Source organism: Topomyia yanbarensis, chromosome 3 (genome assembly GCF_030247195.1).
Source record: "Topomyia yanbarensis strain Yona2022 chromosome 3, ASM3024719v1, whole genome shotgun sequence".
Classification (NCBI taxonomy): domain Eukaryota; kingdom Metazoa; phylum Arthropoda; class Insecta; order Diptera; family Culicidae; genus Topomyia; species Topomyia yanbarensis.
Window position 1 is genome coordinate 138,676,781 of NC_080672.1, and position 16,397 is coordinate 138,693,177.

The 16,397-nt window shown below is 37.7% G+C and overlaps 1 protein-coding gene across 12 annotated transcripts in view; it reads right to left on the reverse strand.

Moving 5' to 3' along the window:
* Positions 1–16,397, reverse strand: part of LOC131693278 (uncharacterized) — a 91,915-nt gene that overhangs the window by 13,015 nt on the left and 62,503 nt on the right. The gene's annotated exons all lie outside the window — the stretch shown is intronic.

The following is a 16,397-nucleotide window of genomic DNA, read 5'->3' on the forward strand; positions in this document are numbered from 1 at the left end:
TCCTGTTCGATGGGTCATTCGCCCTTAGAAATTCGTATGTTACATTTCATGTTTATATCTCAATTGTCTTGAATCTCCAAAGTAGATTTCAAAAAATTAAATTTTAGAAGATTTCTACGGGAAACGTATTATATATCCAGTCCAAAAAATTCAGTATCTTCTGCAATGTTCTTTACTTTAGCTGCAATTTTAGAGAACAGATCATCTTTTGATCTCTTTAGGGAAAAAGTATTTTTTCAGTTTTATTGAAGTGAGTCATGACAAATAGTAATAATTATCGGCTTACAGAGAATATTCATTTGAAAATCTCCTCCGAAAACATTTTGTGATTTGAAAAAAGGAGTTGGTTGCCAATGAATTAAGTTCTACAAGATGACGACACGAATGAACTCATGATGAATGAAGTTCATGTTTGATAATTCTTGGTTGTTTGTTTACTTTGTCAGTTGCGTTAGTGCAAGTGCAACGGGTGCTCATCTGTTACATTCGAACTCACGTAACTCCCATGTAAACAAACCAACAAGAATTCTCAAACTAAGTTCATCCGGCTCATTTTGTGGGGTTATATCGGTTGGTGTAAAACTTAATTTAGGACACCTTTCCATCATTTCCATTCCTAGGCTATGGAGCTCTATAAATGTAACCTTCCGATAATTCAAGTGACAACCGCCCGGCCCTATACGGTCAACCTCGGACTGCAGCCTCAGCTTCGTCGCCGGCTGCTCATGGCCCCCGTCAGAGACTAACGTTAGTCCACCAACTACCAATCCACAAGTCCAGTTGCTGCTATGCTGGAAGCGTGCTGCTCAAACTCCACCCCGATCACCGAAATGAGCCTGAAACGGAATGCGCAAGTCCCCAATCAAACCCAAAATCTAGTTTGAAGGGAATCGGAGCCGGATGGGGCGCAACCCTCGATCCTTGTCACGATAATCGCAGTAAATCTTCAATTACTACACCTCCCGACTTACGCTCACCTTACAGTAACAACACGGTTTTATGCCTAAACGATCGACAACGACCAACCTGCTCTCGTTCACGACATATGTAATCGATGGATTCGCTAACGGATTGCAAACCGATGCTATTTACATGGATCTATCTGCGGCCTTCGACAAAATCAACCATGATATCCCAATAGCGAAGCTGGACAAACTCGGCATTCATGGACAACTTCTGCGCTGGTTTCGTTCCTACCTCGATGGAAGGCAACTCCAAATCAGAATTAAGGACGGTCTATCTGCACTATTCTTCGCTACATCTGGCATACCACAAGGAAGCCATCTCGGTCCAGTAATATTCCTTCTCTACTTTAATGACGTGAATATCACATTACAAGGACCCCGCTTTTCTTTAGCCGACGACATGAAAATTTTTCGACATAACGTATGCGGAATGAAACTTGGACAACGCTTCCAGCATTAAAACAAAAATGCAACCGGTTGCAAGGCATCATATTAAACGTCATACTCTAGGCACACTTATTTTAAACATCCAGTGTTAATTTCGACCCGCTAGGAGATACCATGTGAACGAAATGGCAGCGAACGCCCAATCTGGCACCTAGCTATTATGCCAAAAAAAAGTTTTGGCGCATTGGAGGATTACGACATACTTTTTGTACCAAAGGCTGATAAACCTCCAAATGTACCAAAATTTCGCCCAAATGAGAATTTCTGGAATAATTTGAAGCAGAGAGCATATGCCAATAATTTTTGACCTAAAACAAACAAACGTGATAATCAAAATTAAGAAAGAAATTAAGAATATGCCAACATCAATTTTTTTGAATCCTTTGCAAAAAGTTCCTGTAAACTATCATAAAGCTTCTCGAATGGGCTCAATTTTTTTTCTACATTAAGTTAATAAGCTGACAACTGTTTTCATACAGAGAGAATTTTTAATAAATGGTTTTCTACAAAAAAATTGCCTTTTGAATTTTGTCCAAATTTTATTCCGCATACGTTATACGGGAAAAAACCGATGCCGAGCTTCTTCAGAGGGAACTGGATAGCTTTAGTGCGTGGTGTGATCTAAACAGAATGGTATTAAACCCTAGCAAGTGCTCAATCGTTACGTTCACGCGGAAACGCCATCTGACTCAGTTTAACTACCATTTCTTCGACTCGAGCATTCCAAGACACTCTCACATCAGGGATCTCGGAGTCATCATGGATTCGGCACGAACGTTCAAAGAACATACTTCATACATCGTGGATAAGGCATCACGACAGCTTGGGTTCATCATCCGAATAGCGAAAAATTTCAGGGACGTATACTGTCTTTAATCGCTTTACTGCGCGTTGGTCCGCTCAACGTTAGAATATTGTTCTGCTGTTTGGAATCCGTACTACCAGAACGGGATTGGCAGAATCGAGGCTGTCCAACGTCGGTTCATACGCTGATACGAGATGCTCTTCGTGATCTCCCATGGCAAAACAGATTTCAGCTGCCGAGCTATGAAAATCGTTGCCAGCTGATACACCTCGATACACTCAGCATTCGAAGGGACTGCTCTCGAGCCCTGTTTGTCTCGGACTTACTCTCTGCCAGAATGGATTGTACTACTATTCTAGAACGCCTGAATCTTCAAACCCGCATTCGAACACTGCGTACTAACTCTCTTCTGCGACTACCTTTTAGGAGAACCAACTACGGTCGCCACAGCGATGTGACCGGACTTCAACGAGTCTTCAATGGAGTTGCCACAGGTTTCGACTTTCACTGGCCTAGAAATATGATTAAAAATAATTTTTTGTCAATCCTTAAGTGTAACTAGGCTAAGGACCACCAGGGGCTTGTAGTTAGTTCATCCTCCCCGGTAACGGGAATAGCAAAATTTTCCGGAGCATATAATGTATGACCAGCTACGACTCATCGCCACTGCTGGTTATACCAACACTCGGACTGGGCCATTTACGAGGAAGTCGCTAGTACACGCCTGAAGATCCCCGCTGGCCACTCAAAAAAGAACTTCAGCGGCAAAATGTGACAAATCGGCTATTTTCATGCAGATAACGAAATCACAACAGAAGAAACGCATGTAATCTCCGAAAAGCTTGGAAACATTTCTGCTCACTGTCCTCCGCCAGATTGGACGTAGTTGGTCACAAGCTACAGTATGTTACACCAGAAGGAAGAAGTATACCCTTGGATTATTTGATCCACATTTGTAGTGGTCAATTCATCCCATGGTTTTGGATAAAGGAAAGGAGTGATAATTTTTGCACGATGAAACATTTCTGGCCTATATGTTCATTTTCGTGTGTGGTGAAACCCCTAGAGCAGATGGCCAACAAACGGCTCATTATTTACATCGAAGGAAGCTACCATCTGTACCAGTACTAGTACCAATTCGCTTTCCGCAAGGCGAAGGGAGACTGGAACTCATCTCGGAGTACTCAGAAAAATCTTCCGACAAGCCCGGAGCAGCAAGCAACACGGCGACCTAGCTACACTGGTCATCTCCACGGCCTACATCACGGTCTACCACGAGGGCATTCTCTGCCAGTTATCTACCTGGGGAGTTATCGGTAACTTAGGAAACAACATTAATGACGACCGCGTTATCCAAGAGTAAATCAGCGGTCTGCAGTCCTGTGCGTATCTAGAAGAAAACGGGGTATCCCAAGGATCCATCTCTAATCTCACTCTGTTCCTCGTCAGTATGAACATCCTCTTTGCATTTTGCCGTTATCGTAATAGTGAATGTGACGGCATAACTTCAAATCGCGATAAATGCCTGTAAAAAATTCAACAATACAGTGGATTTCAAAATATGAAGCCCAATGTTGTAACGTATGCCGCCGCATAACTGTACCATGTGTATAGGCAATCCCATAGCACATGGGAGAGTTATGCTTATAGCGGTAGTATATTACTCAGCCATTAGGCGACAGGCCTATTCCCTTCGGTCGAGAATCAAAGATGCTCGGCATCATATCAATCAAGCATGACTGCGAGAACAGAAAATAACCGTTTTTTCATAAATGAAAATGTTTTTTTGGAAATCGCCTACTAAAATTATGAGAGCTTTCTCGGTTGACTTAAGATCGATTTGGTCGGTGTTAAGTCAGACCGGACTAAGTCGCAAAATCGTAACAAATGAGATAATGATAGCACTGGATAAATAATTTCTTCAGCTACATTCGACATCCGATTTGAAAAATGTTACAATAAGCAAGAATTATGACAAAAATTCCTTTCAAATTATAATGTAAAAAGGATGCTGCGATTCAAACTTTAAATTCGTTTTTCTCGAAATCAAATATTCCTGACTATTGGTAATATTTGAATGTAATAGCACCTAGGGGCAAAAAATGTGAACCAGTTTCATTGTAAAAAGTTTTCAAACAAAAAAAATAAAATAAATTTTTTTTCTGGAGCCGCCAACCGAATATTTTACTTTTGGTTACAAATGGAAGGACAAAATCAATTCTATCGCATGCTGAAATTTTAGAGATGCCGTTTTTTCGAATAAAGTTTATCTACCAAACGGTCCGTGCCTACAGCAGATCAGCATGAAGTGGAGAGAAAATGCACCACATTAGCCTCATACCAATCCAGCAGTAGTAGTAGTAATTATTACAATTTTACCACAAGTACGTATTGCTTGCCAAAGAGACGAGTTCGATGCGAATTTCAGCATTGTGATCCAATATCAACCGATTCTTGGATCTTTTAGAGATTATTGAGACGGTTGAGTTCGGAATTTTTAACTAAATAAAATATAAGCAAATTTCTTGACTCCCTAAAGTTAGGTTTTGTGCCTTTCAACAACAAAATGATTTGAATTTTTAGAGATGTTTATGACATTTGTTTTATGGTGATTTAATTTATTTTTTAGAAGATATGTGTATATTTTTCGAACAAATGCTTTTTCCAAATACTTAATAAATCTGCCTTACAGAGAAGAAACTTGAGAAGTTGCATCTGAATATAAGATGCACGGGCACAATTTTTAGGCATAGACCCAAGAGTATTTTTAAGAAAGCGCTTACATGTTTCCAGCATGAAAAGATGACATTTCGGGATCAGCGAACATAAATCCGTCAGAAGCAGAGCGCCATTTTAATCCGGAGAAATTGAAATCACCAACAATCAGGATCTCATCAACCGGGCTTGCTTGAGCGGAAATCCGTTCCAGTGACTCAGTATGTGAATCAATCAATGTCGAATCGCGAGTGCGATCCGGTGGAAGATAAACCACGCAAAGATAAAGTGCGTAGCCAGCCAGTTTGATTCGCACCCACACCTGCTCGACACAGACCCCCAAAGTATCGTCAATCAGTTGCGCTTTCAATCGACGATGGATAGCCACAAGTACCCCGCCGCCGGTAGCCTTGAGACTGTTGCGTGAGCTGCGATCAGTTCGGAAAACATCGTAGTTGGCACCAAATGCTTGCACTGACAGAGTGCTATCGCTAAGCCACGTCTCTGTGAGGGCGATTATGTCGAAGCATTCATCTGAACTTGCTACCAGATAATCTTCGATTACTGAATTCATACCACCGGCATTCTGGTAATATATTTGTAGGTTTGAATGCCGCGATTGATTGTCGTTGGTATCGATTTGGAAGACCCCTTCACCACTCCTGCACACAGGACCGTGACGACTGGTGAACGCTGGCTGCAATGGCTCGACTGTGGCAGGGGGATCAAGGGCTTCCATAGTGCTAGCTGCAGTGCGTCCCAGGGTGCGATGAGTCATACCAGCATAGCATAGAGTGCTTAGTCCTTCTGTGATCGTTGTAGAGCCGAGTGTGCTGTGAAGAGACGAGCTCGTTACGATGGGATCCAAATTTTGTTTTTGACATTGAAGATTCACAGCGGCGGTAGAGTTGTGTTCATCAGCAGACTGTAAGTGAAATTTACATTGAGGGGGTGCAGCATCTTGTATTGCTTCGGAAGGACATATACCATTCTTGGCTTTACCTGACACAGAAGAAGTCGCCGATTCGCCAGGTAGACCTGAATCGCTCGCCGGGATACAAGAAGTTGGACAGATGAGTTTATCCGGAACAGCTTGGCGCTACTGTCCACCACCAGATGGATTCTTCTCCGCCGCAATCCTGATGATAGGTCGTTGGATTTTTGAATTGGTCACAAATTCACGGAAGTAGATGTTCTCCGGCCAAGAATCTTTGGACAGAGCCTTATCCCTGTATGATTTGCTAACGCCAACTTTGAAAGTAATGAAGCTCAAAGATGAGAGATCCTTGTCCTTAGGAACTAGACGAACTATTCTCGGTTGCAGATTCTCCCCCAGACAATCTTTCACAAGGGTAGAAACTTCGTCATCCGTCGTGCTGGGATCGAATGCTGACAAGTAAACCCATAACAGCTCCTCAGGTGGTGAAATTGTTTTTATTGTTTCAAACGCAGCTTTGGATCCACGAATATTAGGAATTTTTGTTTTGGGCGAATCATCTTCGCGTTTGCGCTTAGGCGTGTTTGAAACTGGATTATATTCAGCAATTCGATTCCAAGGCGTTATAATTGGGGATAGCGGTTTAGAGTCAACTTTAACCGAGAGTGCTTTGACGACATCTTTCAAATCAGCTATGTCGTTCTTTATAGATTTCAGAGAATTGTCGTCAGGCACTATATCGCAACAACGCGAAGCCATTCTACGGAAATTATCATTCGAGAATAAATCAGCACAGCCATTACACATCCAGAATAAATTCCGTGGGTGGGTTCCCAGGACGTCACGAACATCATAATCCATCTTGACGCATATCATGTGGAACGAATTTCCGCAGTATCCACGACATGTGATTCGATCAGAATCATTAACCACTTTCGAGCAGTTGTTACAAGCCATGCTTTGATGTAGAAATAACGCCTAGCGGGTATGCAATATGCGCAGGAGACGTAACGTGCGTCAATGGAAGCAAACTTGCACGCAACGTGTGACAACTCAACTACCCACCAGCAGATGTCGCTTTTGGCGAAAAAATTGAGCGTAACGTCTGTGCAGTGATAATGACAAGTGAAAACAAAAATCTCAACCAAAAACAATCACTTTCACGAATCACAACGGCAGATATAATCGTGCTTGAAGTCACGAAATTTCAATGCACACGTACTACCGAATAAAACGATATACAGATAAAACGAGAATAAAAATGATCGCGAGTGTAAAACACTAAAAAATCAAAAAAAAAAACTATCAGCTCTACTGACGACCGTAATATAGCAAACAGTGATGCCATTTAATTTGGAAGTGAAAGTGATAGTATAGGTATTATTTATTGCGGTTTACCCGTGATAATCAGGTCCGGTCCAGTAGCTGATGTTGGGTACGAAACACTTGCTAGACATCGTCCCCCTGCTTGGATTGCTGATTCTTTCAGATGAAGAAAATTCACTGAACACTAGATTGTGGTAACAGTGTGTGTGTGTCATATAATAATTGAGCAATGGAATAACTCCATGTCCTAAAATTAGTTCTTATAACTATTAAACTATATCATTCGAGGCAAATTCAAGTCCGGAAATCTGTATTGCGTTAAAATGGTATTAGCTGTTGTTAGATTCTCACAAACATTAAATCAAAACTAAAAGAAACAAGCAAATATCCAAACGTCATCCACGGAGCGATTCTATTTTAGTACTGTTAATTCATAAGCAGTGCGTTTATAGAAATATCTTTACTCACATATCGTAACATATAGAAAACATCTTTGGAAGTTATACTAGATAGAAGAACGCCCTAAACTTACAATCGAATGGGAAATAAAAACAATTTCTCTCTTCTGGACAACGAACAAAGTTTAGTTTATGTATGTACTTTCTTTTCTAGCTTATCCCGTTTACAAAGGAATCTGTTTTTAAACCAGTAGGTAGTAGTTGTTTGAACTAGTATTCAAAAATATGTACAGCTCAAATCTACAATAAATATTTAATTCAACATTTTTTTACAAAAGTTTATTTAAAATTATTCGAGTTACAATCGTTACCAACAATTGTCAAAATCACTGTCGAATTACTTTCCAAAACCTGGTAGTAAAGCTTCAAACGCTAATGCCCAGTCTTTGAAAGGATTGCAGTGAATTTCGTTTATTCGCAATCGAAGAGATGTAGCTTTAGTGCAGTTGTTTTTTTTCGGTAAAAACTTAAACATCTCACAAAACAAATACCTCCCAATTTATCCGATTTCACCACTATTGCAACCTAAAAATTGTTCGTTTCGTCTCTGGCGCCAGTTACAATAATAAAAAGTGTTTTCAAGAAATAAAATCTGTGCATGTGAGCGATAATTTTTTTTGTTTTTTTTGTTTTTGTAGCCATTACAACAATGTTATCAAATCATGGCATGTTTTTCAGTATTCTGAAACAATAGTAAAGAAACAGAAGAAAATTATATGTGAGGATAATGTGAGAAAATATATTTTCTGTGCGGGCTGCTGGATAATGAGATGCTAATGTAGAAAAACTAGCGATATAAAATGTAACATGGTAACTAATTGCAATTAGGTTTTATTGCACTCTTAAAGCCGCTCTTTAAACTTAGATTGCACTTGAAACGTGCTATAAAACTTTTAATGATGCTTGTATTTGGTGTTGACACTGTTTGCTCACTACGTGGCACTCAGCATCTACCTGAATTTTATGCTCTGGGTCCTTTCGGTGGTCAGGTTTTTATGGCAATCACGTTTTCTGTATATACGTGAAATTTGTTATGGTTAAAATAAATAAATTATAACATTTAGGATAAACTAAAAGATTGCACACAAGGTTGCATTCTGCTTCTGCACGAGTTAGAGCTATAAGTGATCAAAGTGAACAATAACTATCAGTCACTCGATCATCTAGTTTGCATTGTGTCGAGAACAAAGGAATCGTAGGCAATACCATGAGTGAAGTTGACGGGCCAAAAAAGTTGTTGCAGACATCAAATTTTGTGCTGTTCAACCGTGTATTCTCAGGATGGAACATTTAATGCATTTGGGATTACGGAAATCGTCTTGATTCACTTTATCATTTTATTAATATCGTTTTGCATATTGAAACAAGTAAAAAGTTTGGTTTCACAGAACAAGCTAAACCACGTGGTTGAGAGTCATGGTCCTGTAATCAAAATCCCCGTGTATACAAAAGATGACAGTACCTATTTCCCGTGAGCCGATTGTAAAATTCATGTCGCAATCCGGAGAAGTGGAATCCATCACGTTTGATACTTGGAGAAGCTTTTCTTATGTATTTCTAACGGCATTTCCGTCCGTTTATTATTAACGACTATGATTGAGTCATTTTTTTTATTTTTATGTTGTAACGACGTTCAATTAGCAAGGGACTGGAAGGTGTGAAGTATTCTATTTTAATATTAATAGGTATAGTACTCACTCCCTTGCTAATGGAATGTCGTTACAATACACAAAAAACTCACTCACAGACGTTAATAAAAAAAAGGAGAAAAGAATGTACCATGATGGAGATTTATTAGTAGCCATCGAGTTCTGGCTGCCGACGGCATGTACAATCAACACAAGCGTCGCTGCTGTTGAGGCAAACACAATAGTCGTTCAAATTAACCATTCCGGCAGCTAATATGCGAGGGACGAAAACTAGCTCATTCAAGAGTTTCAACGTCACAGAATGGGAGGCTTCCTGTGACTTACCTTTTTGTCGGTGGTTTATTAATATTTATTTAATCAGGAACAATCCAGAATATGTTCATCTGAATAAGCCGCTCTCAAAATTTGCCGCCCGGGGCATCCCTCTTCCTGGCGCCGTCACCGATGTCAAAGCATTCTGACTCCTGCGGTAGAAGACGTAAGTGGTATTATCGTGAGGATACTGGGCGGAAGATACATTCCTTTCTACCTGATACTACAATTCATAAGCAATTGTAGTAAAATTACTCAATCCACGCTATGCACTCATCGGTGACATATTCCAACGTATCACTTCTGTAATCAGATGATACATCCTGCGCGGATGTTGCTGATAAACATGAATCTTCTGCAATCGAACTTAACCTACAACCTTCAACATTTTTAGCTGAATCAAAAACAGTTGTCCGGTCACAGTAACTGCATATCAGGCATCAACAAACGTCCACCCAACTAAGATTGTTTCTAGTTTCTCCAATCGAACCAACAGCTTCACCACCAAACAAAAAGAAGGCAAGCAGGACTAGTCCAACAGACAAACAAAAATATCCAGGGCTCATTAGCCCCATTGCAACAACAGCGATGCCAGTATGGACGAGGACCACAGCTCGATAGAAAACGGGCTTTCCAAATGGATCCTCGAGAAAGAAGATCTCCGCGCGAAATAAAAAAGTCGTTTATGAGATCTAACGATCTTGCAAAATAAACAAATAAATATTTAAAGAATAAATGCCTGATGCGTACAGGCAATTTTTGATCAGCTCGCAACAAAATTGTAGTCAATTTGAATAAAAGATTTTACGATCAAAAGTGGGTTTAAGTCGACTAACTTGATTGTAACCAAGAGGGTGAATGTTTTGACGTTTCTTTGAAAAATGAGTGAAGCCAACATAAACTGGCTTCCTGGCTCGACTAGTTGCCAAAAATGATAGCGAACGCTCTTTAAGCAACGTTCACATTGCTTCGAGCCAATGTGTTAACTCGACCTGAAACTTGCCGAATGCAAACAAACTTCATTTGCTTAACTGATACTCAGGTGATAAAAGCGTTCGGATTTTATGGAGAAGAAGCGATATAATTAAAATCGTGATTTCTCATATATTATTAATAATTACTTATTTTGAATCTCACTTTTAAACAATGTTGTACAGTTGATGTGAACAGATGTTAAATATTTGAAACGTAGCTAGCGCTACTGGCATTTTGTGGCAGCTTCAGACAACAAACAGTTTTCACGAGGCTGATCATAACACTCTTTTTTTAAACTGGTGATAGGCGCATTTTTTTAACCGAGGATTGAAAAACCTGAGCACCGTTCATTTTATATAGGTGTGTGCATTAGACTGGCCCAAAATGGCATAAATCTCGAAATCAAAACCTTACCCCCTAAAATGATAGTTTGGGTCCCCAACAAGCTTTCCTGAAAATTTCAGCTCATTTGGTTCACTGCAAGGGGTTCCGCAAACTGCTCAAAGTTTGTATGGAAAAAAGAGACCAAATGTATGGAGAAATGCATCAGTTTCACATTTTCAGCTCTAGGTGGCGCCGTAATCGATGAAAGTCTTTCGTGTGAAAAAATAAGAATCTTCATGTAACAATGAATGGACTCGTGAAAACCGGAGGTCAATCTGATAACAGCAGACAAAGTTATAAGCGCGCTAAGTTGAGGGTGTCATGTGCTGCAGTTGGGGTGGCTCTGTCGAAAGTGCAAAAAATCCCTTGCTTATGAACGCACGAATTACATGAGGTAGAAACACTCGATTACATGGATTACAACTTCTAATAACTCAAAATGCGGGCTATTTGGAAGAGTGGTATCTTCGGCAAACTGGACAAGTATGTCAAGGGCTTTCCGGTAAAAACATGAATAATTCAGAATTCTCTCACTAGGTGGCGCTAGGGCGACGGAAAATGCCCTATAGTTTTTTTTTTAAATAATGCTATAGCTCGTGATCGGGAACACTTGGCTGACCGTAGTCTTCTGCAAAGTAGATCATAAGGTCAAGGGCTTTTCGACAGAAAACAGTTTAATTCAAAATTCTTCCTCTGGGCGGAGTTAGAGTGCCTGGAAAATTTTAACACTCTTTCAATTTATATTAGGCTATATCTCGTGATGGGAATCATTTAACACTCGGAATACCAAGGGGGTAAAAAATGGGAACGCTTACTTTGACCGGTCATATCTCAGCCGTTACATAATCATCGATTTTAAATCTGTCTTCACCAATAGAAAGGTATGTCTTTTGTGAACACGTCGAATTAAAAAAAAATAGAAGAATAGAGTTGTATACCGTAAGTTACAGTAAAAAGAGTATAACAAAGTCAGTGAGAAAAAAATGGGAACGCTTCTTTGACTTGCCATATCTTAGCTGTTTGCTCACCAATTTTATTTCTCTCTTCACCATTGGATAGGTAAATCTTTTATAAATCAGTGAATAAAGAATGATGGAAAACAAATTTGTATAACCGAAGTAATTGTAAAAACAGTAATTGAGAGTCAGTACAGACGAAGTGAGTTTTCCTGTTCAAACAATCGTATCTCGACCGTTTGTCAACCAATTTCAATTTTCCTTACACCAATGCAATCCATAGAGCTTCTAGACTTGTAATAATTGCAATAAAAAGTAGATTTTTAAGAATTACTATACTTTTCGAATTTTTAGGAGATAGGATTTTTACAATGTTGATTGAAATTCTTTGCGGCTTGTTAGTTTTACGGTTTGAAAATTACCTGTTTACTCAATAGTTCTACATATTATACTTGGATATTATTATACCAAAATGTTTGCACAAACGTGGAGAAACACAATATTGTATGTAAGTTACTAAATAATAGAGTGTGTTAGGACGATTCAGTAAATACGAAGAAGTTCAGAATTTTAAAATATACGTCATATAACTTTAAATTTGAAGCGATGACCTATACATTTTAATACACCAATCGGTTGTAATTTATGGCGGCTACAATTTCTGAAAAAACACATTTTTATATTTTCTCAAAAAACAGCCAAAAGTACGTAGAAGTACAGAAATTTCATTTAGTTGACAAATAACGTCGAATTCAAAGCGACGGCCTATACCTTTTTATATACCAATCGATTATAATTGATTTTGGTTACAATTTCTGGAAGAACAATTTTTATATTTTTTCAAAAAATAGACAAAAATACGTAGAACTACAGTAATTTCATTTAGTTGACAAATAACTTCAAGTAATTAAAACTAAAGAAATCTGAAAGAATAAATTTTTATATTTTCTCAAAAAATAGCCAAAAATACGTACAAGTACAGAAATTTCATTTAGTGGGTAAATTACGTCGATTTCTAAGGGTTGATTTATACTTTTTTTATATACCAATCGATTGTAATTTATGGCGGCTACAATTTTTTTGAAAGAACACATTTGTATATTTTCTCAAAAAATAGACAAAATACGTAGAAGTACGGAAATTTGATGTAGATGGCAAATAAGGTCAAATTCAAAGTGATGACCTACACTTTTATATATACCAATCGATTGTAATTGATTTCGGCTACAATTGTTGCAAGATAAACTTTTTATATTTTCTTAAAAAACGACAAAAATACGTAGAAGTACAGAAATTTGATCTGATTGGCACAAAACTGCAAATTCAAAGGGATGACCTACACTTTTTTATACACCAACCTATTGTAATTGATGGCGGCTACAATTTCTGAAAAAACAATTGTTTATATTTTCTCAAATATTTGCCAAAAATACGCAGAAGTACGGAAATTTTATTTATTTATTTGGATAAAATATAAAAATTGTTTTCTCACAAATTGTAGCCGCCATCAATTACAATCGATTGGTGTACAAAACAGTATGAATCAGCCCTTAGAATTCTTCGTTATTTACCCACTAAATGATATTTCTGTGCTTATACGTATTTTTGGCTATTTTTTGAGAAAATACAAAAAATTGTTCTTCTAGAAATTGTAGCCAAAATCAATTACCATAGATTGGTGTATAAATTGCATAGGCGATAGCTTTGAATACTTGAAGTTATTTGTCAACTAAATGAAATTACTGTAGTTGTACGTACTTTTGTCTATTTTTGGAGAAAATATAAAAATCGCTCTTCCAGAAATTGTAACCAAAATCAATTATAATCGATTGGTATATAAAAAGGTGTAGTTCATCACTTTGAATTTGACGTTATTTGCCAACTAAATGAAATTTCCGTACTTCTACGTACTTTTGGCTATTTTTTAAGAAAATATAAAAATGTGTTTTTTTCAGAAATTGTAGCCGCCATCAATTACAATAGGTTGGTGTATAAAAAAGTGTAGGTCATCCCTTTGAATTTGCAGTTTTGTGCCAATCAGATCAAATTTCTGTACTTCTACGTATTTTTGTCGTTTTTTAAGAAAATATAAAAAGTTTATCTTGCAACAATTGTAGCCGAAATCAATTACAATCGATTGGTATATATAAAAGTGTAGGTCATCACTTTGAATTTGACCTTATTTGCCATCTACATCAAATTTCCGTACTTCTACGTATTTTGTCTATTTTTTGAGAAAATATACAAATGTGTTCTTTCAAAAAAATTGTAGCCGCCATAAATTACAATCGATTGGTATATAAAAAAGTATAAATCAACCCTTAGAAATCGACGTAATTTACCCACTAAATGAAATTTCTGTACTTGTACGTATTTTTGGCTATTTTTTGAGAAAATATAAAAATTTATTCTTTCAGATTTCTTTAGTTTTAATTACTTGAAGTTATTTGTCAACTAAATGAAATTACTGTAGTTCTACGTATTTTTGTCTATTTTTTGAAAAAATATAAAAATTGTTCTTCTAGAAATTGTAACCAAAATCAATTATAATCGATTGGTATATAAAAAGGTATAGGCCATCGCTTTGAATTCGACGTTATTTGTCAACTAAATGAAATTTCTGTACTTCTACGTACTTTTGGCTGTTTTTTGAGAAAATATAAAAATGTGTTTTTTCAGAAATTGTAGCCGCCATAAATTACAACCGATTGGTGTATTAAAATGTATAGGTCATCGCTTCAAATTTAAAGTTATATGACGTATATTTTAAAATTCTGAACTTCTTCGTATTTACTGAATCGTCCTAACACACTCTATTATTTAGTAACTTACATACAATATTGTGTTTCTCCACGTTTGTGCAAACATTTTGGTATAATAATATCCAAGTATAATATGTAGAACTATTGAGTAAACAGGTAATTTTCAAACCGTAAAACTAACAAGCCGCAAAGAATTTCAATCAACATTGTAAAAATCCTATCTCCTAAAAATTCGAAAAGTATAGTAATTCTTAAAAATCTACTTTTTATTGCAATTATTACAAGTCTAGAAGCTCTATGGATTGCATTGGTGTAAGGAAAATTGAAATTGGTTGACAAACGATCGAGATACGATTGTTTGAACAGGAAAACTCACTTCGTCTGTACTGACTCTCAATTACTGTTTTTACAATTACTTCGGTTATACAAATTTGTTTTCCATCATTCTTTATTCACTGATTTATAAAAGATTTACCTATCCAATGGTGAAGAGAGAAATAAAATTGGTGAGCAAACAGCTAAGATATGGCAAGTCAAAGAAGCGTTCCCATTTTTTTCTCACTGACTTTGTTATACTCTTTTTACTGTAACTTACGGTATACAACTCTATTCTTCTATTTTTTTTTAATTCGACGTGTTCACAAAAGACATACCTTTCTATTGGTGAAGACAGATTTAAAATCGATGATTATGTAACGGCTGAGATATGACCGGTCAAAGTAAGCGTTCCCATTTTTTACCCCCTTGGTATTCCGAGTGTTAAATGATTCCCATCACGAGATATAGCCTAATATAAATTGAAAGAGTGTTAAAATTTTCCAGGCACTCTAACTCCGCCCAGAGGAAGAATTTTGAATTAAACTGTTTTCTGTCGAAAAGCCCTTGACCTTATGATCTACTTTGCAGAAGACTACGGTCAGCCAAGTGTTCCCGATCACGAGCTATAGCATTATTTAAAAAAAAAACTATAGGGCATTTTCCGTCGCCCTAGCGCCACCTAGTGAGAGAATTCTGAATTATTCATGTTTTTACCGGAAAGCCCTTGACATACTTGTCCAGTTTGCCGAAGATACCACTCTTCCAAATAGCCCGCATTTTGAGTTATTAGAAGTTGTAATCCATGTAATCGAGTGTTTCTACCTCATGTAATTCGTGCGTTCATAAGCAAGGGATTTTTTGCACTTTCGACAGAGCCACCCCAACTGCAGCACATGACACCTCTCAACTTAGCGCGCTTATAACTTTGTCTGCTGTTATCAGATTGACCTCCGGTTTTCACGAGTCCATTCATTGTTACATGAAGATTCTTATTTTTTCACACGAAAGACTTTCATCGATTACGGCGCCACCTAGAGCTGAAAATGTGAAACTGATGCATTTCTCCATACATTTGGTCTCTTTTTTCCATACAAACTTTGAGCAGTTTGCGGAACCCCTTGCAGTGAACCAAATGAGCTGAAATTTTCAGGAAAGCTTGTTGGGGACCCAAACTATCATTTTGGGGGGTAAGGTTTGAAATTCCAAACTTTGCACTTTTTTCATACAACCTTGGGCCACTCTAGTGTGCATCCAAGCAAGTAGAGCAACACATCAACATTTAGCTCGCGCTTTGTGAAAATCCGACCTACTCACACGCCGAGTTAGCGTAATTTGCCCGACATTTCGGTAATAGTTAAAAATCAGGAATCTGGCACAAATGACACTTT